Here is a 23,304-nt window from a genome sequence, read left to right as displayed (position 1 = left end):
ATCTGACAGTAGAAGTTATGTTTAATTTAGGGTTCTTTTGCCCTAGAAGGCAACCCCTCACTATAGATGAGGGAATTGTATTGTGTCTATGTGTATCAGTGTTTTGAGTGAGGAAGAGAGAGGAGATTGAGAGAGAAGAGGGAATTACAGTGGATTTACTATAGGTTGTATTTCTTCAGTTTGCTGGATAATAGAAAAATAAGGACTGGATGTTTCTCTGTGGACGTAGCCCAAACTGGGTGAACCACGTATATCTGTGTCTCTCTTGTTTTATGTGTTTTCTGTGTTTATATTTATGGAATATTTTATGTGTTCCATTGCTCCGTAATATATAATTTTCTAACAAAAAAAGTGGAGCGTGAATTAAGGTTTCAAGCTCTATGCCTCATGAATACATTTTTCATGAATTAGCATAAGTAAATATGTGTTTACATACAAGTACTGTAGGCTATCAAATAACACAAGTAAATATGTGTTTACAGGGGTACTGACGGCTATGAACTAACACAAGTAAATATGTGTTTACACAGTGTTAGCTTGTTTTGGGATGACCCAAGTTCAATCTATAATGCACGCCAACAAAATCCTTGATCATTGACCCTTTCGGAAACGACCTGCAAGTAGATCACAGTCTCACCGGAAGTGACTATGGGAAGATGTAGAACCAGGTTTCTACAGCCTTGAGGGACTAGGAGATGTGGTATTATTATGTTTTCTTATTCGTAGCATTTATAAATCACTTCGCCGCATTAGATTAATCACTTAAACATGCCATATAAAACCATAAACCATCATTGTGCAGAAGTAAAAGGAAACTGTAATAATTTCTACTCCACAACTAATAATAAACAACATGCAATAATTGCTACTCTACAACAGATAATAAGAAAATATACACATATAAAAACCAAATTATCATGGTTGACCCTAGTGTAGGGCTGCGTCCACAAGAACTGTTTCTTAATATAATAAATCTTTGAACAATAACCAGTTCTTGGCCTGTGCACTAAGCTGCAAGCTGTCTGCACACTCAGCTACAAAGCCTCTCCCTTGCTACCAAATTACAGATCACAATAATTCACCCATAACACTGATCTATTTCATCTTTATCAATTTTCTTCTTATTATTTTACCCTATATATACTATTACATTGAAGGGTTACATTGCCAAAATACCATGGACTCCTTGAAACAAGCAATTATGGCCCCAAAACCATTGATCCCTTACAAAATCTCGCGCTTTACAGAAAGGAAGGGCTTCGACCCACCCTGAAGTCCTTACGACAATGCGCGATATATTTAATTCATCAAAATGATTTTTGCTGCTCCACTGCACGATTCACTCCAAAAACTGCAGAGTTTTAGCCAAATTTAGGCTAAGTTAGGTTTCACCCAACAGGTCCCCAATTCTCACATGTGACTTTTCCAAAGTCACTCAGCCGATTTGCCTCTGATCTTTTCTACAATGTTGTTGTAGGCATTGTTGAACTGCTGCAGAATGTCTATGACCTCCTTCTCTTCGCTACGCACTTCCTCCAGCAGTGATTTTGTCATAGGTTCTGTAGCCTTCTTCATCATTTCCTTTTCTCTCTGCTGAAGCTCTTGAAGCTTCTCATACACTTCTTGGGACAGTTGGAGAGCCTCATCCTGCCATGGTTGAGTTCTCTCTGTTAGAGTTTTCTCTTCCTTCCTCAACTCCTCTATCTTCTTCTGGAGGGCATTTCCCTCATTGACCTTTGTGAGCTTCTGTGAGATTGGTAAGGTTCTCATAGTTGCCTGAATCTCCTCCAGTTGTTGCTACTTCTACTGAATATCCTCTTGTAGTTTTTGCACATTTCGATCTTCATACAACGAAGTCCAAATATGTAAGCTCTCATCCAATAACTTCCCACAATCTACCACTGCTATGGAGATGCCGACCATTGCAGCCTTCAGGTTGACCTCCCTCTGCTCTCGCACTTCCTTTGGTGTGGTTGGTTGTAGCTTCATCTATAGCTCATTGATCTTCATCTCATATGTAAATATCACGTCCACAATCTTATCCTTGCATGCTTTTTTAGCAAGGTCGATCTTCGCGACCTTGTACTCCACATGTACCTCTTTTTGGACATCAATGTCTAGAACCTAGTGGCATGTTGCTTCAACCACCTCCTTTAACTTCTATTGTTTCTATACTGCCTGATCCCTTTCTTGGATCGCCTGGTTAAGCTTCTGCTTTAACAAATATTGTTCTCTCTCTACCTGAATGTTTAACTATGAAGTGAGTTTTTCCCACTGCGTCAACTCATGTATGATCTCTAGATGCAGCTTCTATGATCTATGTAGTGGTACTTCTATGATGTTCATGTTCACGTACCTCCACCCTTGGGCCCACTTCTATACCTGGGCGAAGTCAAACTTCAGGGCTCTGACAGGTATCGGTGTTATCCACACTACAAGTGTAGCTCTACTAGTCTTTCCTTTCCAAGATTCTCATATGCCTATATTGGTTGTCTAACTGTTTGTGCCAATGTTTTCAGTTCTACAATGTACTCCGTGACACTTATTAGAAGTGGGGCGTAGCGATCCTCTAGCTTGTTCCATGATTTTGTCATTGTTTCATGAATTCTGTCCCCAATTTGGTCTAAGTCCCCATAAGTGAGGACTACTGCCGTTATGTCCTTTGTCATGTCTACCTTCTGATTATTTTTTCTTCTTGTGGCAGCTTCGACGCGTGCCTTTCTTTGCTCTACAAGAACTGGGTATCTCTATGTCTTTTGAGATTCTTTGTTCTACTCATCACCTCTAGGAGGATCTTGGTGACCCTCGTCATATTACTCCTCTTATTCTGACTGTTTCTCATCCTTATCCTTCCCTCTCGCTTCCCCGTTAATATTGAGTTTCACCAACACAAGATTAAAAAAAAAATACAGGAGATTCTTTACAAATGCAATGTTAGTTAGTGGATACATAAATTCTGTCATGCTAACATGAATGTTTTTTTTTGGAAGATGGAGCAAACCAAACCTCTCAGGCATGTAGTGTAATTTATATGAACTTTTCAATGTTAAAAGTAGTCTTGACCCAACTCAGTCGTACAAAGAAAAATCGAAGACAAATAATTTCCAGAGTATATAGTTGTATATATTTGTGTTATTTACATCATCATACATCTATAGAATGGTTCCTATCCTATTGGTACGCTAAAAAAGGACTTGATCAAGGTTGAAACTTAAGGGGAAAAGAAGATAGCATCTCTCATCTCCCAACAATGTACAAAGCCATAATGCAATGACCATTGGCTTTGAATCTCATTCATTAATGCAATTACAACTTGCTCATATGTACCAAATTCTAAGCTACGTTGATATACAATTCTCATCTAATTCACCCAAATCCACTCACATAAAGTCCCCTTTCCATGGAGGATATAGTGGTATAAACATTGGAATTCAAGTCCAAATTGACTGCCATTTTGAGAATTTATTATTCCCGTTTGAGCATTTTTTAATTTGATTCATATAAAATTTTCATGCAGAGATAGAGCACTAGAAAAGGTTGATTATATTCATGTAGAGATAGAGCACTAGATAAGGATGATTATTTTTATGCATATATAGAGCAATAGAAAAGGTTGATTATTTGTATGGAGAGATAGAGCAATAGAAAACACTAATGTTGTTTCCATGGGTTGAACAAAAAACATGTCCTTCATTCACAAGCTTCCTTTTTCTTCCGATAAAGGATTGCCATTTTATTCTGTGTGTACTATGTCATTAGTAGACTTCTCATGAAAAATAATTGAAAAATCCTTGGTCCCAGAGAAAGAAGAATAAATATTTTCTTCTCTTTCCAATTCTTGGAACCTCATATCTTTTCTTATTTCTTCCTGCTAAAACTGCACCATTGCATCATATGCATACCTTGACTGTTTTCTACCACCAACCTACAAATGTTTTGTAGGGATCTTCTTTGAACTCTCATTCTTTGAATTATGTTACTGTTGTACACATTTTTCACCCCGATACAATTGGTCAATATAGACAAGAATGAATATGTGGCCCCTTTATCTTGTCATGGCCAGTGGTCTTTATTCCTTGACTATGTTATATGTTCTTTTTTCTTTCCTCATTCCTTACTAAAGTTTTCATTCTCAAGCCTTCAAGGTAAATGAGAGTTGTGAAATTCCATCTTACCTGCTAGATAGGGAGGTTACATCTGCCAAATCAGCAAGTGGATGTTTTCAGCCATTGCTACAAGTTGAATTTCAGGCAATTGTATCAGTGGGACATGGTAAAAATCCTGACCCTACTGATGGATGATGGGGCCTTTTAGCTCATTATAGATACTCAATTATCTCTAATAGAGGTTTTCCTACAACTAAATTGGCATATTATGAATGTTTCTATCCCTTTTTCTCCTCATGCATAGATTTTTGGCATAAATTTGTTTATTTTTTACTGCAAGGAAGTCCCTCTTCCTTTCAAAAGTAAAAACCTTACATCAGTAAATAGTTGGGGCCTTTCATCTCTTACTGGACCTTGTTGTGCTTTCTATTACCATTTTCCTATACATAAATAGCTATTAGTAATTGGCATATTGTGAATGTTTATGTTTTGTCTTTACCAATACATATATTTTTGGCATATTTTGGTTTCTTCAGCACTGCAAGAAAGTCCCTTTTCCTTTCATCTCCTCAATGCTAGAATTAAAGGTGCAAAGTTCTGATTAGTCTTCAATTTACAGAATGTAAAACCCCAACATCCTGGACAGTGGTGAAAATTGCATGTAGGTTGTTATATTTCGAGTTTCTCATGATTAGTTAATATGGTTTTTGTCAGGCATAAATTTTTGTGATGCTTTCCATTTTGAAGTGGATCTTCATACATAAATACATATATATCTTGTGTTACAGGCTGAAAACGAGAACCTCCCACCCATGGTGATAAATGAAATTTCAAAGGAGCTGAAGAGTCTTAATGAATCACCTCATGGAGGTATAAAAGTGGTGGTGAATGATGACAACTTTTTCAATCATAGTTGCGGACATTGAAGGACCAGGTACATTCTAAAAGAATAATCCAGAACAATGTAACATATTTTGGATGTTTTATGCTTGAGAAAGGGATTATTTTTTCATATTGCATTTACTGAAGCATCTGAATTCATTTTTTTTGCATGGTTATTACTAGATTTTTGGAACATGAGCTATATTTACATTTATTGATGCTTTTTCCTGCAGTTGGCACTCCATATGAATTTGGTGTTTTTCGAATGAAACTGGTTCTAACTCCTAATTTTCCAAACTCTCCTCCCAGAGGTAATTGTTGATCCTTATAATGATGCTTCATCTAATTTACATTCTCTTAAATGGATATTATGTTTGCTTTATATGTTTAGTTGCCTATAAGACATTCTTTTTGTTTTTCTACTCACTACTTATCTAAATCATCAAGTATATAAGGGGGATGCATGACTTGTAAAAAATGAGAAATAAACTTTGGTGTCTTTCAATAGTAATGATTGGCTTGGACTGCAGGGTATTTTTCACAAAAATCTTCCACCCTAATATTGCAAGCAATGGAGAGATATGTGTCAATACTCTGAAGAAGGATTGGAATCTAACCCTTGGACTGCAACACATTCTCCTTGTATGTGTTCATCCACTTATCAATTTAGCTTATTTATAGGTACAATGTGATTATGTTACAAGAGGTACGATGTGATTATGTTATAAACAAAATATATTGATATGGGTTTATTTTGCAGGCTCTATACAAGCATTCATGCTTTGAAGCCCAAATTGAAGAGTAAAGTGGAAATTTCAGAGTCTATTGCTTTAAATGAAGGCCCAAGAAATACCCTTGTGACCTCTCCTACCCCACTTCTACCATGCCAAACAAATATGAGAATAATATTCAAGATCCAAGCATAAATGTCACTTCAACAGAAGCTATAGGAGTTGGTGCATCAACATTTCATAAGAAGAAGGATCTAGCTTCTACCAGAGTGCACATTGATAAGAAAAAGCTCGATTCAATTTAGGAGGGCATGGTAGACTGTGAATTGTATGATATGTACTTTTCAACTAACAGATGAATATTCTAACACCAGGCTTTGTAATGTGTCTTAACAATGGTCATAGGTTTTTCATAGTAGTCATAGGTTTTCTGTAGTGTTTTTACAAAGCTTTTTCTGGCTAATGCTTAACAAGCTAACTTGGCTCTAGGTCTATGGAGTTGTTTCATAGATTCAATTTATTCTAGCATGAAGCACAACCTAAACGTGCAAGCTTTGAGTTTGTAGAAGTGGACATTTATAGAGTTGGATGTACAAATCTATTATTGGTTGTATCGTCATCCCATAAACAATTATTTGATGGAGATGTTTTTTTAAAAGATATATCATAATATTTTCAGGCCTTGGCATATATTCGTTGTTTAGATTTAAATTGTGGAATGGTTGGCAATTTGGAATTTGGTTTTTGATGGTGCACAACCTAGATATTTTGACTTTATGCTATATAGTTGGGAACTTTCAAGTGCAATATGGTCAGATAAAGAAACTTTTTTCTTCATTATGGGGTAGATATACAAATTTAGTCTTGTTTATAGTGGAGACTATGTTTTTTCACGTTATTTCATGTTGTTGTGTATTTAGTTTGTGTTTTGAGTCTTAACAGTATGATTTTTGTTTACACCATAGTGTTTAAAGTAATTTTGCTTGGCTAGTCCAAGAGCTTGATTCTTCTCAAGGATCTTACACTAGAGCAGACATTGTAGGTGGCACAATTTTTATGAAAAACCCTTGTATGATTGTTCGTTGTGTTGCTACAACAGTGCTCAAATTATACTGGAAGGCCCCCCACTTGCATTTGTTGTTAACTGTAAGAATATCATATTTTTAGACTTTAGTATATTGCTTTATGTATATTTATATTTGTCTAGGTACACCTTACCAGTGCAAAAAAAAAACAATCCAAAGCTTTCTGAAAGTTTTTTCCTATGAAGGCTTCCGAGACATGATTTTCTTCATAGTCTACATGCAACTATGTATTGCTGAGGTCAGTCTGTGATATGTAATGAGAAATATTGGATATGGTTGTATTGCACATCTGTTAACTTGTTAATGCTTTTTCGTTATGTTACAACTAATAAGTGAGTGTATCTTTAATAATAAGTGAGTGTTTTTTTGTTTTTTATCATTTAGTTCTCCTTAATAATGAATTTAATTACTGTCCTTTTTAGCAACTAGGAAAATATTGCTTGTTGATGTTGTCTATGTAAAATGCTAACTTATGTCTTGTGCACTTATTTCCTTTTTGAAGTTTGGAAGCTTTGTTAAATAAACAGAAATTTGGATGATTTTGAATGTACATTTAATTATATTGTTTTTTACTTACCATGTTGTTATTAAAGAGTCTTCCTCCATATTACATTTGCCTGAAGATCTTGAAAAATATATTTTCGAGAATTGAAATGCATTGAAATTTAGTAGGGAGTAGTACCTGTTAACCTGTGCCCACCATCCATTTGTTCTCTATCAGCATGAATTATATATTCTCAGAAGATTTTGTCACATGTGCTCCTTGGTCTATGTCATACATTTAATAAATTGCAGAGAAGGTGCAACCAAAGGATTGATTTTTATCACTCTTTCCAAAACTCGGGTCCCAAGTGCAAGTTTGTAAGCAACCACAAAGTAGAAAGTAGATCAACTTTTGAGAATAGTGAGACTCTAGGCTATACGGCTGTAGTACAGACTATAGTTTGTCTCTTAAGGATTTTTTCCAAAGATCTTACTCCGAAGCTCCAATAGAGAGATTTAGTTCACCTAATACTACGATTTCAAATAAAATAATATATGCATATTGAATGAAAGCTTTGAAACCTTATGAATCTTACTCTACATATATCTTACTCTCTAAAACTTGTATATAGTAGTTATGTCAATAAAAATAAAGACTAAGGCAAGTGTCATAGAGCTTACACTATTGACTAAGCTCAGAGCTCTTAAGGAAGTCAATTCATAGGGCTTGAACTCTATAGCTGCTTAAGACAATCTTCACTCTAATGGATACTTTCTTAAACCTAGTTTTTGGACCAAGGCTAGTAAGATGGAATATTGATTCAGACAGGCTTGTCTCTTTAGGCTTTCCACTCTCTTTCTTGTTCAAAGAATGGAGACTATGTATTATGGCTAGTCACATACGGCTTAAGACTACAGCAAGAGGTCCATGCTTTTCCCATGCTCTAGGGGTCTATTTTATAGTTACAACGAAATTAAATTAGAGTGGTCAGAATCTGTTAGCTCAGAATTATGTTTTCAACTTCTATTTGAATTAGAGGCAACTAAGTTGGACTAAATCTTGCGTTTTATAGGAAACTAAGTTAGACTAGAGTTGATCAAAACCTTTTTAGCATGGAATTTTGTTTCCAACTTCTATTTTTATTAGATATAACAAAGTTTGATCAAATTTTGCATATTTTTGTTTTCTCAAAGTAAGTTTAGAGGTACTGAAAGAAATTTGTGTGCCTTCTCTTCAACTGATTCTTCCATAGCTATTTATTGAAATTTATTGTAACATATTGGTGAAATGACCATTATTCTGATAAAGAAGTTGTGTTTTTAGAATCGCTAGCTGCTGCTAAATTATCTTTGGACATGTTAGTAGTTTAATAGTTTCATGTAGAAAAATCAAGGACAACTCATTTAGCTTTGAAGATTCTATAATATATGTCATGGAAGGTGATGTGAGTCCTATTGGTCCTGCCCAACTTGAGCTTCCAAGGTAATAAGAATGTTCTTGCACTTGTGCTTTTAAAACCTCATTGGCCTTTTAAAACCTCTAGTCTGCAGGTTTTCCATAGAAGCTTTGGGTAATGATGGTTGTATATAACGAAATGGTTGTTCTATATTCTAATCTTGACACTAAGAAGACAATATTAATTGAAGTGCTATACAACAATATTAATTGAAGTGTTTATATAAACAACTAGCTTAATCCCTTGGGAAAGAACAGTGAAAGGATTATTTTCAATTTCTAGAAAATCTTTTCTCCTATCATTTCCTCCTTGGACATTTAAGCCCATCTTGCTAGCACCTCCGTTCAGATAATCATTATATAAAATCTTGGAAGTCTAATCCTATGCTTCTCAACTGATTTTTGAATTTGAAAGTCCCATATCATGCTTTTCAACTGATTTTGGCATTATAGATGTTTTCTCTAGCAGAATTGTGTACATGGATGTTCTTTGGCAGGTATTTTTTGTAAATGTGATCTTGCATAGGTTGCTTCGTTATAGGGTGATAAGGCTCTTGGTTCTTGGTGTTCAAGACATTACTTTAATATTGTTTGGCTTAAAATTTCAAGTGATTCTCTGATTATAGAAATGCCAGGGTCATTCCTATTTCAAGGAAGTGATATTAGTTCTTAATATTGTTTCCAGGGTCATTTATATTTCCTATATGATGTTTTTTTCCGTGGAAAATAGAGTTCGTAATTTCTATTAAGAAGATGTTAATAGTAATTACATGTTGTAAATGCCGCGGCATATGCTGTAGGGTGGCATGAGCCACGTTACAATGTAGTAAACTGGATATATCATCCAAAAGTGTCTAGGAAATATCATGAGGAGAAATTCCCTGTATATAGTCCCCATTATACAAAAAATATTATAGCGTCCAAGACCATATAGTATATACATCTATATGTCCATATAATAACCGAACAAAATAGATACTGCTATACAAAAAGTAGCTCCCAAATAGATAAGGGAACTAGTGAGGGGGAGAACCCCCTATCCAGAGACCGTCCATGTAGGGACGATGATAGAACCTGTGAACCCCATCTGCTGTATGTTCATCAATCTGCCAGTCACCTATAGGCCGATCCGCCGCCTCTTTCGAAAGCTGGTCAGCAGTCGCATTTCTTTCCCTGTAGATATGAGAAACAGTGATCTGGTCAAAATGTGTTTTTAGAAAAACAATTTCTTCCAAGATATGTTCCAAAGTATATGCATGACAGATAGTTTTATTGTTTATCCAATCAATCACAATCTTAGAGTCCCCAAAAATTTGAATTTGTCTGCAGTGTTTAGAGAGGGCAAAATAGAGAAGGTGTCTCAAAGTGATAAGCTCCGCAAAGTTATTCGATCCCGGTCCCAGACCCAGTCTCAAATAAAAATAATGTGTCTCATTAATATAAAAAACAATCCCTCCTCCACACCCTTGTGGCGGCGCTGCTCCGTCAAAATATGCCCAAGGCATATCCTTATTAATGATTTCAGGCTGTATTATTCTAGTACGGATGGACGAGCTTTCAAATGGAATTTCATTATATGCGGCACAAATGGAAGTTGAGAGAAAATGGTGGTCAACTCTACGATTCTCAAAGATACAGCCATTCCTACTCTGCCAGATGAAACTTGATATCACAGCTGGGAGATTTTGGGCCTTTTCGGTGGCAAACGCAGCCCACCAATTTGCCCAAGCAGAAGTAGTATCCTCGCCTTGCCAAATCATTCTGATGTTCAGAATCTGTGTGACCTGATGCCAGATACCTTTAGTAGTCTCACAGTGAAGGAAGAGATGGTTCGATGATTCTTCATTTGACTGGCATAATGTGCACCATGTAGGTCCTGCAATGGCCCGCTTCTTAAGGCTATCCCCTGTAGGCAGTTTGTTTGCCAGAATGTTCCATAAGAGTAGTTTATTCCTGGGCTGCGCCTGTAGCGACCATACGATTTTCCACCAGCCAAGCAAGTTAGCAGGTTTCCTGGCTTCCATTAGGCTGATATATCCTAGCTTGGGAGAGTATGTCCCTGATTTGGCAGGGGCCCAAATAAGTTGATCCTCCGCCTCCCGAAGTTTGATGTGAGATTCAATAAGCGCACGGATATAGCCATTCCACTGATCCGTCCATTCCTCCGGGATCAGTCCATGCCCGTCATTAATCCAAGCTTGGGAGAAAATAGTGGAGCGCTCACGATCTCCAATCTGAGCTAAGAATTTGAAGCCTCTGTTGTTAAGGTGTTGAATCAGCTCTCTGGGTAGAATATGAGCATTCCCTGAGCCAGGCCAGGGATCAAGTCCAATACGTACCTGTGCTCCATCTCCCACCCTCCAAAGTAGATTATCACGAATGAGGGGCATCGCCTTTAGGGTGGCACGCCAGACCACAGATATGCCCTGTTGATTCCAAGTAGGTCTGCGGAGCCATTCCGTGAAGCAGGAAGGCCAAATATATTTGTGGTGGATAACTTTGGCCCAGAGACTGTCCATCTTGGTGAGGGACCAGCCCTGTTTGGCTGTAAGAGCAAGAGCAAATTCCGGTAGAGATTTTAATCCCCAGCCGCCCCATTGCTTTGGCAAGGCAATAGTGGTCCATTTGGTCCAGGCAAATACCCTTCCTTTTTTGTTTCCATTCCAGAGAAAGCGGGTACAAATTTGTCGAATCCTGTTCATAATTCCTTTAGGGATCCAGGTCAGAGACATCCAATAAACAGGGGTGGCCTCGAGTACTGTCTTGATCAGGAGAAGTCTGCCAGCTTTTGACAATAGACGGTGTTGCCAACCCATTATCCTTCGTTCAATTTTATTAATGAGCCATAACCAGTGAGAATTTTTATATCCATCCGGCTTCAATCTAAATCCCAGATATTTAAAGCCATCTATCATCTGGCATTCTAAGAATGGGAAGAAATGGCCAGCAAGTAGGCCTTCCTGCTGTGAGCAGTTCATCATGGACCTGGTGGATTTCTGTTCATTAATTTCCATACCCGTAGCTTTACAAAAGAGAAGTAGGATATCATTGAGGGCAGTGCTGTCTCTGATACTGCCATTCAGAAAGATTAAGATGTCATCCACGAACAAGAGGTGGGTGAGAGCAAATTGCTCTGTGATTTTAAGACCGCTAATGTCTCCTGTTCTTTTGGCTTCCCCTATGAGCCTGCTCAGCCCTTCCATTACTATGAGGAAAAGTAATGGTGATAGCGGACATCCTTGTCTGATCCCCCTGGAGATATGGAAGCGAGCAGTGGCCGCACCATTGATAAGTATAGCAAATGAAACCGATGTAACACAGCCCATGATCCAATTAATGAGATTATGTGGAAACCCTAAGTGAGTGAGTACCATCTTCAAATATAGCCAGTTAACTTTGTCAAATGCCTTGGCAAGGTCAATTTTCAATGAGATGCCTTTCAGGTTCTTGTGCTTGATGGAGTGTAAGGCTTCTTGAGCGGTGCCGATGGCCTCATAAATGTGTCGATTCTTTAGGAAGGCAAATTGCTCAGCAGATATATGAGTGGATAGGATTGGCTTAATGCGGTTGGCTATGATTTTGGCTATAATTTTATAGAGACAGTTGCAGAGGGAAATAGGCCGGAAGTCATTGAAGGAGGAAGGCTCGTCAGATTTGGGGATCAAGGCTATGAAGGTTTGGTTCAAGGGTGGGTGTATATGGCCCGAGATTCTGCTTTCCTCCACCACTGCCAATAGGTCGACCTTCATCATTTCATAGAAAGCCAGGTAGAATTCCACTGGCCATCCGTCTGGTCCTGGGCTCTTGTCCTTTTTAAACCACTTAAGCGTGCTTTCAAGCTCTTGTTCGCTGACCGGAAGACAAAGATCCTCTGCATCCTCCTGTGACACAAATCTTGGAAAGTTGCCAGCGAGCCTGATGATCTCTGGGAGGTTAACTGAATTTGGAGCCGAAAAGAGACCTTTAAAGTGTGCAATCCCCAGCCTGGCCAATTGATGATGGGTGGTAGCCCAACCATCAGGCTCCATTGGAAGTTGCCAGATAGTGTTGGCTGCCTTTCTGCCGTTGGCCATATTGTGAAAAAATTTGGTATTGTTGTCCCCTGCTGTGAGCCAAATGGCGCGACTCTTTAGACGCCAGAGTTCTTCTCTTTCCTTCAGGATTTTCGATTTTTCCTCAATCAGGAGACAGAGCTCTGCTTTAGTTCCATCCGATTGGTAACCTATTCCCCTTTCATCAGTTAATAGGCCTATTCTGTCTTCCAGATCCTTCAGGTGCTGTTCCTCTCTATTCCGTTTCTGCTTAGCCCAGAGTTCGGACAATTTGTTGAGCTTCTTAAGCCTGTCACAAAAGTCCGAAGCTTTCCTCCCTTCCCTCAACTGTGATTGAGTGGTCCAGAAATCCGTGACCATCTTGATGTATGCTGGGTCCTGTAGATGGCCGGCAAAGAATTTGTAGGGGGAACGCGGTTTCGGAATGTTGCCACTGATTTGTAGGAGTATGGGGTGATGGTCAGACAAGCCGCCATTGCTAACCCACTGTCTGTATAATGGGAGTATCTGGATTAGCGCCTCGTGCATCATGTATCTGTCCAGCCTCCTACCTAAGGCTGCCTCTCCAGTCCGTTGGTTGTGCCAAGTAGGTAGTATTTTATTCATAGGTATGTCCACAAGCTGATGACCTTCAAGTAGCATAGTCATTTGATCCGCGATAGGATCTCCTTGAGAAGATGGCCCCCAGGACTCCCCAGCACCCAAGGAGAAATTAAAATCACCCCCAATGATAGTGTTCTGTGTAATATGTCCAGCTGAGAGGAGCTTTTGCCAAAATTCAATCCTGTTCTGATTGGGTCCATAAATGTTGAGGATTCTGATGGGAAGGCCTAGTTCACCCAGAGTGATGTCCATGCCGAGGAACCCTCTTCCTCCCCAAACCGAGAGAGGTCTATGCATTTTAGGGTTAATACCGATGAGCAGGCCACCAGATCGACCACAGGCATCTACCCCATGTAGGTGCCAACCAGGGAGGTAGGAGAGAAGACATCGGACCGCAAACTCGGAGGGGCAGAGGGTCTCTTGAAGAAATAATATATCACATTTTGATTCAAGAATCAGTCTCTTGAGAGCCAAACGTTTTTTAGGGCTGGCAAGACCCCGACAGTTAAAAGAGAGGCAAATCATGGGATCACTCTGGTACTGGGCTCATTTGCTCTAAGTGCCCGCTCAATTGTTTTCTGTCGACCCGATGCCACATCTGCCACCGCAGATAGTTTCGCCGATGTGATTCGGGAAGGCCGGCCTCTCTTATGTTTCCGATGCCGACCTGGGGAGGAGCCCAGTCCAAGTATTTTTGGTTTAGTTCTGGATCGCAAAAGGTAATGGTGCCCACCAGATGCCAACAAGGAGGTCGGGGTAGCCGGATCTTCACTCTCCGGGATAAAGGATGGAGGAGTAGTGGAGAAAGTGTGGATAGGAGGGTCAATGGGACAATGGATAGAGGATAATGAAACACAATCAGAGAGGGTGGTTCTGAGTGCAGAATGCATATTGGAATGCAAATCATTCAAATAAGAAGGATGACAAAGAGGAGAGGAGTTGGCACCTGATTGTGATGATGCCGGCTCCATCGTCTTAGCTGCGGCTTCTGCTGTCCTGGATCTTGTGCGCGGCGGTTCAGTAGAAGGCACCGCGAATTTCCTGGATGATCTCTTTTTCCCACCTTCGCCCGGCCCCTTAGTATGTTGATCCATTTGTACCGGGTCGTCTTCCATTGCATTGGCATCTACCTTTGGGTTGGCAGAAGGATGGCTCCTGGGACCATGCGAACTCTCCTTACCCCCGCCAGAGTTCAAGGGGCAGTCCTTATAGAGATGTCCAGTCTTGTGACATCTGTGGCATCGAAAGGGGACTCCTTCGTAGTCCAGTAACTGCTTCCTGGTGACATGATTATGATATATTTCGATGACCTCCTCCAGACCTGGCCTAGTATCCATGTGAACTAAGATACGAGCCATGGAGCGCTTACCCGACTTCTCATATGTGCGGTCATGTTCCAGGTAAGTGCCCAGTGTATCACCAATTCTTTTGAAGACGTAGGGGCTCCAATATTGCCAAGGCAGGCCTGGTAAGCGTACCCAGACAGGGCCAGCTCCAAGTTGTTCACGATCAGGGTCAAATAAGGGGTCCCATCGTTTCAGTAGAACAGGCATAAGCTCAATGTGCCAGTATTTACCCAGAATCCATTCGGCGAATTGTTGATGACAGAAATGGAGTGCGAACCAGCCTTTGGACAGGACCATCACCTCCGGTAATTCTTTGAGCAGCGGTCCCCATATCTCCTCCACCCACGATTTTAGCCTCTCCGCCGAGTAGTTCCGACCACGAACACGTCCAACCAGTACCTTTCGCGCAGCATCCATAATGTCCGGAAGCGGAGCTTCAGGTCCCAGGTTTACCTTAAACCCAGAATTATTGGCTTTGAGGCATCTTCCTTTGGCAAACTTCTCTGTGCGTTTTCCTGCAAGAGTCTCTCGAAGTAACCTGCGACATGGGTCCGAGGTACTTTGTTGAGCGGAGTGAATCGACTGTGCGGGGGTAGGCGTAGTAAAACAACCAGAGCGAATAGGGGATCGAGGAGCCGAGGTGCCAATACCCAGAGGATTCGGGCCAGGAGGAGGAGGTAGACGCTTGTTCAGCGGCATAAAAGAAACCGATAGGGAGTGGGAGCTAGATGGAGGAGGAGGATTCAGGGGAGAGGGGATGGGAGTATGTAAGGGATGATGGAGGGGAGCATCCAGGGAAGGCGAAGCAAGCAAATTTGGACCCAAAAGCTGTAGCGTCGCCGGCGAAAGTGGAGGGCAGTCGAGGCCACCGTCCAGAGGAGGATATACCGGTTCCTTGTCTTTCCCAGTTGTCGACAGATGTTGAGGTCGAGTTGAAGCGCCAGCCGTTACCCCAAGAGCTATACTACGCGGAAGCATCAACGGTCTGGAGGTGTGAGCCCATATTTCTTGGTTGGGCATGGGGTCCTCCCCATAGTCTAACAGTTCCTCTTCTATCATATTGTCTGTCGGTGGGTGCATATGAGGACCCGTGTTCGAATCCGGCAGATGCGGAAGGCGGAAGACGGTTATTGGTGAGCGTTGACGGGTAGGCAGTAACCGTATGGATGGCGACCGCCCAGGTAAAACAAAGCTTAGAGGGAGAAGCCCCAGATGAGGAGATAACAACCCCGCGACCGTCGCCGCGAACCCCGAGCTCAAACTGTAAAGAACCTGACAGTCGGCCCTGCCCTATGGCAGTGGCCCCATCTTTGTAACCCAGGAGGGCCCCAAGTGGCGAATCCCGCGTCGTCTAGTGCGCCATCTTCACAGGAGTTGCAGGTCCCGAGCTAGGGTTTCGCCTATATGATGTTAGTTCCAATGTAATATCTCATTATGTAAAAGAGACATTAAGGAGAAACCCACTATATCTAGCTTGAGTGGGCTTAATGGTTAATAGCATGTGTTTCCTACTAAGAGGTCACAGGTTCAAAACCAGAGGGGGTAGAGTATGTATGCCTTCATTGACTTAGAGGTCAAATCACTGTGCGGAGGTGGGTCCCTTGTCCCACAAGTAAGGGGGTCTCATACACCAATGTGGTGTCTAGTTGGATTGTGACCTTAAAATTGGATAATCAAAATATCCTCTAGAAATTTTAGAATTGTATTTCAAAGGTATGAGAGTGCAAGGAAGCCTTGTCTTTGGTGAGGTGCATGATAAGGTAATGCTTGCCTTCAACATGTAGCAAATCTTGTAGAGGTTTGGAGTTTTATTTTGGAATACACCATTATTTTGAGCTAGCCAAATGGAGTAGATCACCTCTACAACCAAAATTTTGTATTATGTTCTAGTTGTAGTCCATTCATTTAATGCCTTTGTGTTATCTCCAATCCATTATTGCATTTGACATAGCCTATGAGTGATAGCCCATAACACATTGGTGAGATGACAGTGAATCAAAAGGTGATTTCATGCTTTCCTGTTATTCTCTTAAGAGCGCATGCGTTGGGACTTGTCCATCCTCTTCTTCTAAGCATGTATAGGTTGGGATTACACCCTTGATTTGAGATTTTGAGCCTCAACCTTGGTTGTAGATAGTTTTCTTGCATCTAGATGGTTGTAGAGTTCCATAAATGTTTTGTTTTGACACCCCTTTTCCTCCATTTTCCTCTTTTTCATAATCGCCTTCAACTCAATAAAAGCAGTAAATTATAGATTTTGATAAGGTAAAATCTCTCATATGTATTATTTTTCATATTCTTTAATGTTCCTTATTGTTATGCTAAAGATTACATTGGCTATAGAATTAACATGATTCTGCAACTATCTCCATGGTTTGCGGGTTTTTGGTGCGCCAACGAAGCAAATAAGCACATGGGTGGTTAAGGAACGATCCCCTCATGGATATCCTCCTATCCACTCTAGCCAATTCACTAAAGGAGCCACACAGTGACGCGGTCAAAGGCACGGGTCAAACACGTCGCAGTAGAAGTCCGAATGCATTACGTTTCTCTGATTTGCTTTCCAAATAGCAAATCGCCGAGATTATGCTTTTATTGTTAAGTTTTGAATTTGAATAAGGATTGATTAAAAGACTTGTAGGCGTATGAGTCTCAAACTATTGAGCATAGATTTTATATATAAACCTGTATCCATTGTAGAGGATGGGAAGGAAGTAATAGTTAAATTTCTGAAGAATTGTGAAACATACCTTTGTTTTCGTATGGAATTAAAGTTACCTTTCTATTATTTGATGCATATGTGAGCATGATTTACACCTACTATATGCGGAGGGCCCTTGCACACAGTCGAGGTTTATTTTATTTCATTTTATCGCTTTCTATCATTGCAATTCATTCTAGTTTAGTTTCCTTGTTTCATTGTTTCATCATTTCGTTATAACTCAATTAAATCTCGTTCTTTCGTTTTCGCTTACATTTCTTCACAGTCATTTAATGGTTTAGTTCTTCAACGTTTTTTTCCTAATTACAGTCAGTATTTTTATGCTTTTAGAATTAGAATATGTATGTATTCTGTAGTCAGCGTTAGAAGATTACTTTCATGCTTTTTAGAATTAGAGTTTGTATATACTTTGCAGACATCTTTTGAAGGACTATTTTCTTGCTCTTAGAATCATTTGAATTTCAATACTCTGCTTTATAGAAGTAAGGTGTTTAGGATAGATTCATAATGGTAGAATGATTAATATAAGATGATTTAGAATGATACTTAATATAGGTATGACCTGGTAGATCAGTCTAACAATAAATTAACCTCCACTTATTAATTTGTAGAAATCCAACTCTAATCTAATAGAAACCTAGATAACAACAAAAATCTCAAAACAAATATAACCATCATATTACAAACTAAAGGAAAGGCTTCACCTACACTTCATAAGTTTACCAAATCTGGTCGATAATTTATGCTTGCAATTTAAGAACATTAAATTGACTAAACATTTTGGTGTCATTGCTAGGGAAGTGTAAGTAGAAGCCTTAAAAAAAAACAAATAAAAACATGATATTTATAGGGAAAGAGACCCTAGAGGTAGGTTTGTAGGTCAAGGAAGAAGTTTAATTCCCACATCATCACTCACTCCACCACGACCACGTAGTGCCACACCACCCACACAAACTCGAATTCCATCCATAGTAGGCCAATATAGACTTCCTAAAGTCTTGAGATCTGAAATCCAATCTAAAGGTTCACCAACTTCATCAACAAAATCTATAATCAAAGTAGATCCTACATCTCCACTAGTAGGAATTATTTTCCTATCTTCAACTAGAGAACAACTTATAGCTCAAGAGTTGGAAGTTCCTATTGAAGAAAAAGAAACTTACTTCAAAGCATTGATCGAGGAACTAGAAGAAAAGCTAGATAATCATGTTGTAGAACCAGATATTTATTCTGAGGAATCCATCATGGCTGAAGAAGGAGAAGGAGAAGTACACAATGTCAATGGTGAACAACATAGGATTGGAGGAGGAGGAGGAGGAAATAGAGGAGGTGGAAGAGGAGGTGGTAGAGGTAGAGGAAGAGGAGATCCAAAACCTTTTGGATTCCCTATCCTTGATGAGGATACAACATTAACAATGAAAAACATCTCGCCTTCTATCCTCCCTAATTTTCATGGAATAATAAGTGAAGACCCAGAGACATTTCTCTTTGAATTTGAAGTATTATGTAGATCATATGATTATCTGCATGATGCTCAAAAACTAAAATTGTTCCCTGCCACCTTAAAGGATTCAACATTAAAATGGTTTATGAGTTTAGGAACGAATTCTATAAGAACATGGACACAAATGAAAGATGAATTCTTGGAGAAATAGAAGGATTATTGTATGCTTCATAACATTAAAGATGTAGTCTTCAAAATGGTACAAAAAGAAGATGAGAATCTTGAATATTCTGTCGAAAGATTTATTTATGATATCAAAAGGGCAAAAATGAATAATCTAGATGAGAAAACTTTGAAAGCTCTCTTACTTAAATCCATTAAAGATGAGTGGATTGATCTTCTCAATCTAATGGGAAAATTAGATATTTCTCAGTTACCATTTGCAGATATTTGTGATCTATGTGTACATATTTAAAAAGGTAAAGCAAGACCAGGGAAAAGTCCAAGGGATCCTCTTTTATCAAGAGTACATAAATCTGCAGCCGAGACAGTAAGTAGAGCAAAAATAGGTAGTTTTCTTGATAACTTTAAACATATATTTTAGGGAGTCTCAGTGAAAAAATTGACACCCTTAAAATACAAAATAAGCAGAAAGCCGAAAATGTTGCATTATCGATCTTTTGTCCTAAGTGTAGAAAGAAACATGCTCTGAGAGAATGTCCTTTAGATTCAAAAAGCATATAAACACGTGCTATATGTGCGAAAATCATGATACAAAAGGATGTCCCTCTATACCAGGTCTTAAGGTTGTGTTTAGTGAAGAAGGAATGCCAAAATAGGTAGACCCTCCTTACTTTATTGCCAAAATACCATGGCAAAATCCTCAAACAAATCAAACTCAAGGTTTTAATCCTGCATAATCTTCACAAAATAATTGGAATCCACCTATGCCATGGCAACCTTGGGCTCAACCAAAATCTTGGAATCAAGGATAGAAAAATCCTATGGAAGATATTCTCAATATCAACAATATCTGCCACCTTATCAAAATTTTCCACCACAATACTTCCCTCAAACCAACCAGTTTCCTCAAGGTCAAGCTCAAAATGAAAACCCACAACTTTCTTTTCCATTTCTACAAAGACCAAATCAATTACCCGTTCAACCACTTCCGAATCCAAACAATAAAAATTCACAACCTGTTTACAACTTACAAGGACAGAATCCTCAAACGTATATGATAACTCCATTAGATCTAAATAATGTTCAATTAAGTTCTGGTAGGGTATTAGAAAGGAAGAAACCATATGTTGTTATTCATGAAACAGAAAAGAATTCTCAAAAAGATAATAATAACTCTGAAGAAGAGATTTCCCTTCCTCGGCAAGAAAATATTGAAATAGAAAAAAATCCTACACATTCTAATAATACTGTTATTATAGAACAACCTTCAATATCTATCCCAAGACCACCTTTTCCTGAAAGGTTGAAAATTGATAAAGGAGTAGAAAAAAATCATATTGCTTGATTATGATATGTTAGATGAATTGAAAAATGTCTGTATACAAATTTCTTTATTACAAGCAATAAAAGAAATACTGATTTTTGCAAAAGCAATTAAGGAATTGAGTACACAAGGATCAGGAAGAAAAAGAAAATAAATAAAAAGAATTCAAATAATCATGAGAATTATAGATATCATGATGGGGAAGACTACAATTCAAAAATATTTAGATCCAGGAAGCCCCATTGTCAAAACACACATCAATGGAACTGAAATACCAAACACACTGATTGATCTAGGAGCAGCCATAAACATAATGAGCAAACAAACTATGGATAAATTAAAGCTTCCTAATCTTCAATACACACCAACATTGTTACAATTAGCAGATAGATCTGTAATTAAACTTGATGGTGTGTTAGAAGATATATATGTATCCTTAGATTCTTGGGAATATCCTGTTGATTTCATGATTCTAACACCCAATAATAATTTAGGAGGACATCCATTAATTTTAGGAAGACCATGGTTAGCTACAGTCGATGCTTTTATCAGTTGTAGATCAGGAGACATGTTTATCTCAAATGGAAGCTCAACAAAGAAATTTACATTGTACCCACCTGCAAAAACAATGATAGAAGTAGAAAATGAAGAATGGATAGATGATGATAATGATATACAACCAATTTTCACTATTTCACAAATAAATGAAGAGGATCAAATTTTAAATTCAATAGAAAATAATGAACCCTCTTTATATTATGACAATAGTCAGGATTTTCAAGAACAATGTAATATTGAATATCTATCATCTAGACAAATGTCTTTACATTCTATGGAAAATTTTGGAAACTCTTCAATAGAAATTCTTCCAGGGAAAATTTTGAATATCAATGAAAACCTGGAAGAATTACAAAAAAAGAAACTGGTAGAAATATTGTAAAAACACTCTTCTGCTTATGCATGGGAATACACTGATATGAAGGGAATTAATACTAAAACTTGCATGCATTATATTTATTTTCAAGAAAATGTTAGACCAGTTCGACATCCACAAAGAAGAATGAATCCAAATTTAAAAGAAATTGTCAAAGAGGAATTGTAGAAACTGTTAAATGTAAATTTCGTTTATCCAATATCAGACAGTTAATGGGTTTCACCCCTAGTAACCATTCCTAAGAAAAATGGAAATGGAGAGTATGAATTGATTACAGGGAATTGAATAAAGCTACTTTGAAAGATCATTTTCAACTTTTGTTCATAGATCAAATTTTAGATACATTAGCAGGAAAGAAGTATTTCTCATTCCTGGATGGTTTTAGTGGGTATAATCAAATTCAGGTAGCACCTAAAGATCAAGACAAAACCACATTCGCATGTCCATGGAGGACTTATGCTTACCGAGTACTTCCTTTTGGATTATGCAATGCGCCAACAACATTCCAAAGAGCAGTGCTAGGAATTTTCTCTGATCTTATTCACGATTGTGTGGAAGTGTATATGGATGATTTTACAGTTTATGGAAATTCTTTTGAAGAAGCACCTGAAAATTTAGAAAAAATTCTCATAAGATGCAAAGAATGAAATCTTTAATTAAGTCATGAGAAATGCTTTATGATGTTTAACGAAGGAAATGTTTTAGGTCACCATATTTCAGGAAATGGAATTAAGTTGGACTCATCTAAAGTGGAAATTATTTCCAAATTATCAATCCCAAGTTGTTAAAGAGATGTTAGGAGTTTTCATGGTTTTGCCGGATATTATAGAAGATTCATAGAAAACTTCACAAAGATTGCATCTCCACTCTTCAAATTACTCACCAAAGATTGTTAAATCAATTGGAACCCTAATTGTCAAAAGGCTTTTGAAACTTTGAAAAAGAAGATCTCTGAAGCATCTATCTTAAAAGGACCTAATTGGAAATTTCCTTTCATATATCAAATGATGCTTCAAACACAACTCTAGGAGTTGTGCTAGGATAAAAACATCTCTCTCCTTATGCCATTTATTATACCAGGAAAAATTTAACTCCTGCAGAGCTAAATTATACTGTAACTGAAAAGGAGTTTTTAGTTGTCATTCATGCCATTAATAAATTCAGACATTACATCACTGGCTATGAAAATTTCATCAATACAGACCATTCTTCCAATAGATATTTAATGAACAAACTAGTTACTAATGGTAGATAAACAAGATGCCTATTACTGTTACAAGAATTTAATATCACCATTCTGGACCGACCTAGAAAACAAAACACAATTGCTGATTTTTTATCTAGAATTCAAGATGATAATAATGATACACCTGTAGAGGATAAATTTCCTGATGAATATATTTTTGAAGTATCTACTAAATAACCTTGGTTTATAGATATTGCAAATTATTTAGTTACAGGGAAGTTACCCTCCTATTTGTTTCCTAGAGAAAAGAGAAGAATAATCAAAACAAGTGCATCTTATTCATGGAAAAATGAAGAATTATACAAGACAAGACCATATGTCATCATCCAAAGGTATGTAAGAGAAGATGAAATACCGGAGATACTTAAAGCATGCCATGATGAACCATGTGGGGGTCATTTTGCTGATAAAAGAACTGCTTACAAAGTCCTTCTCTTATGATATTATTGGCCTTCCCTTTTTAAGGATACCAAGGAATATGTTAAGAGTTGTGATAGTGGTCAAAGAATGGGGAAACATGTTCCTTCAGATGAAATGCCACTACAACCTCAGGTACTCATTGAACCTTTTGAAAAATGGTCTTTGGGTTTTGTTGGACCAATTGAAGCCATCTTCAAAACAAAAAAAATATATTCTTGTACGCACTGATTATGTTACTAAATGGGTAAGCTAAATCATTTTCTTTTGCTACTGAAAATGTTGTAGTT

At 38.3% G+C, this 23,304-nt stretch overlaps 1 pseudogene; it reads left to right on the top strand.

Moving 5' to 3' along the window:
* The first annotated feature begins 1,912 nt into the window (after window positions 1–1,912).
* LOC149210101 (ubiquitin-conjugating enzyme E2 22-like) lies at window positions 1,913–6,088 on the top strand (annotated as a pseudogene).
* The last annotated feature ends 17,216 nt before the right edge of the window (window positions 6,089–23,304 follow it).

Source organism: Pinus tabuliformis, chromosome 1_2 (genome assembly GCF_031772625.1).
Source record: "Pinus tabuliformis cultivar Carrire ecotype Pingquan chromosome 1_2, CPIR1, whole genome shotgun sequence".
Classification (NCBI taxonomy): domain Eukaryota; kingdom Viridiplantae; phylum Streptophyta; class Pinopsida; order Pinales; family Pinaceae; genus Pinus; species Pinus tabuliformis.
Note: the sequence above shows the minus strand (reverse complement) of the source record. Positions and strands in the feature narration are given on the sequence as shown.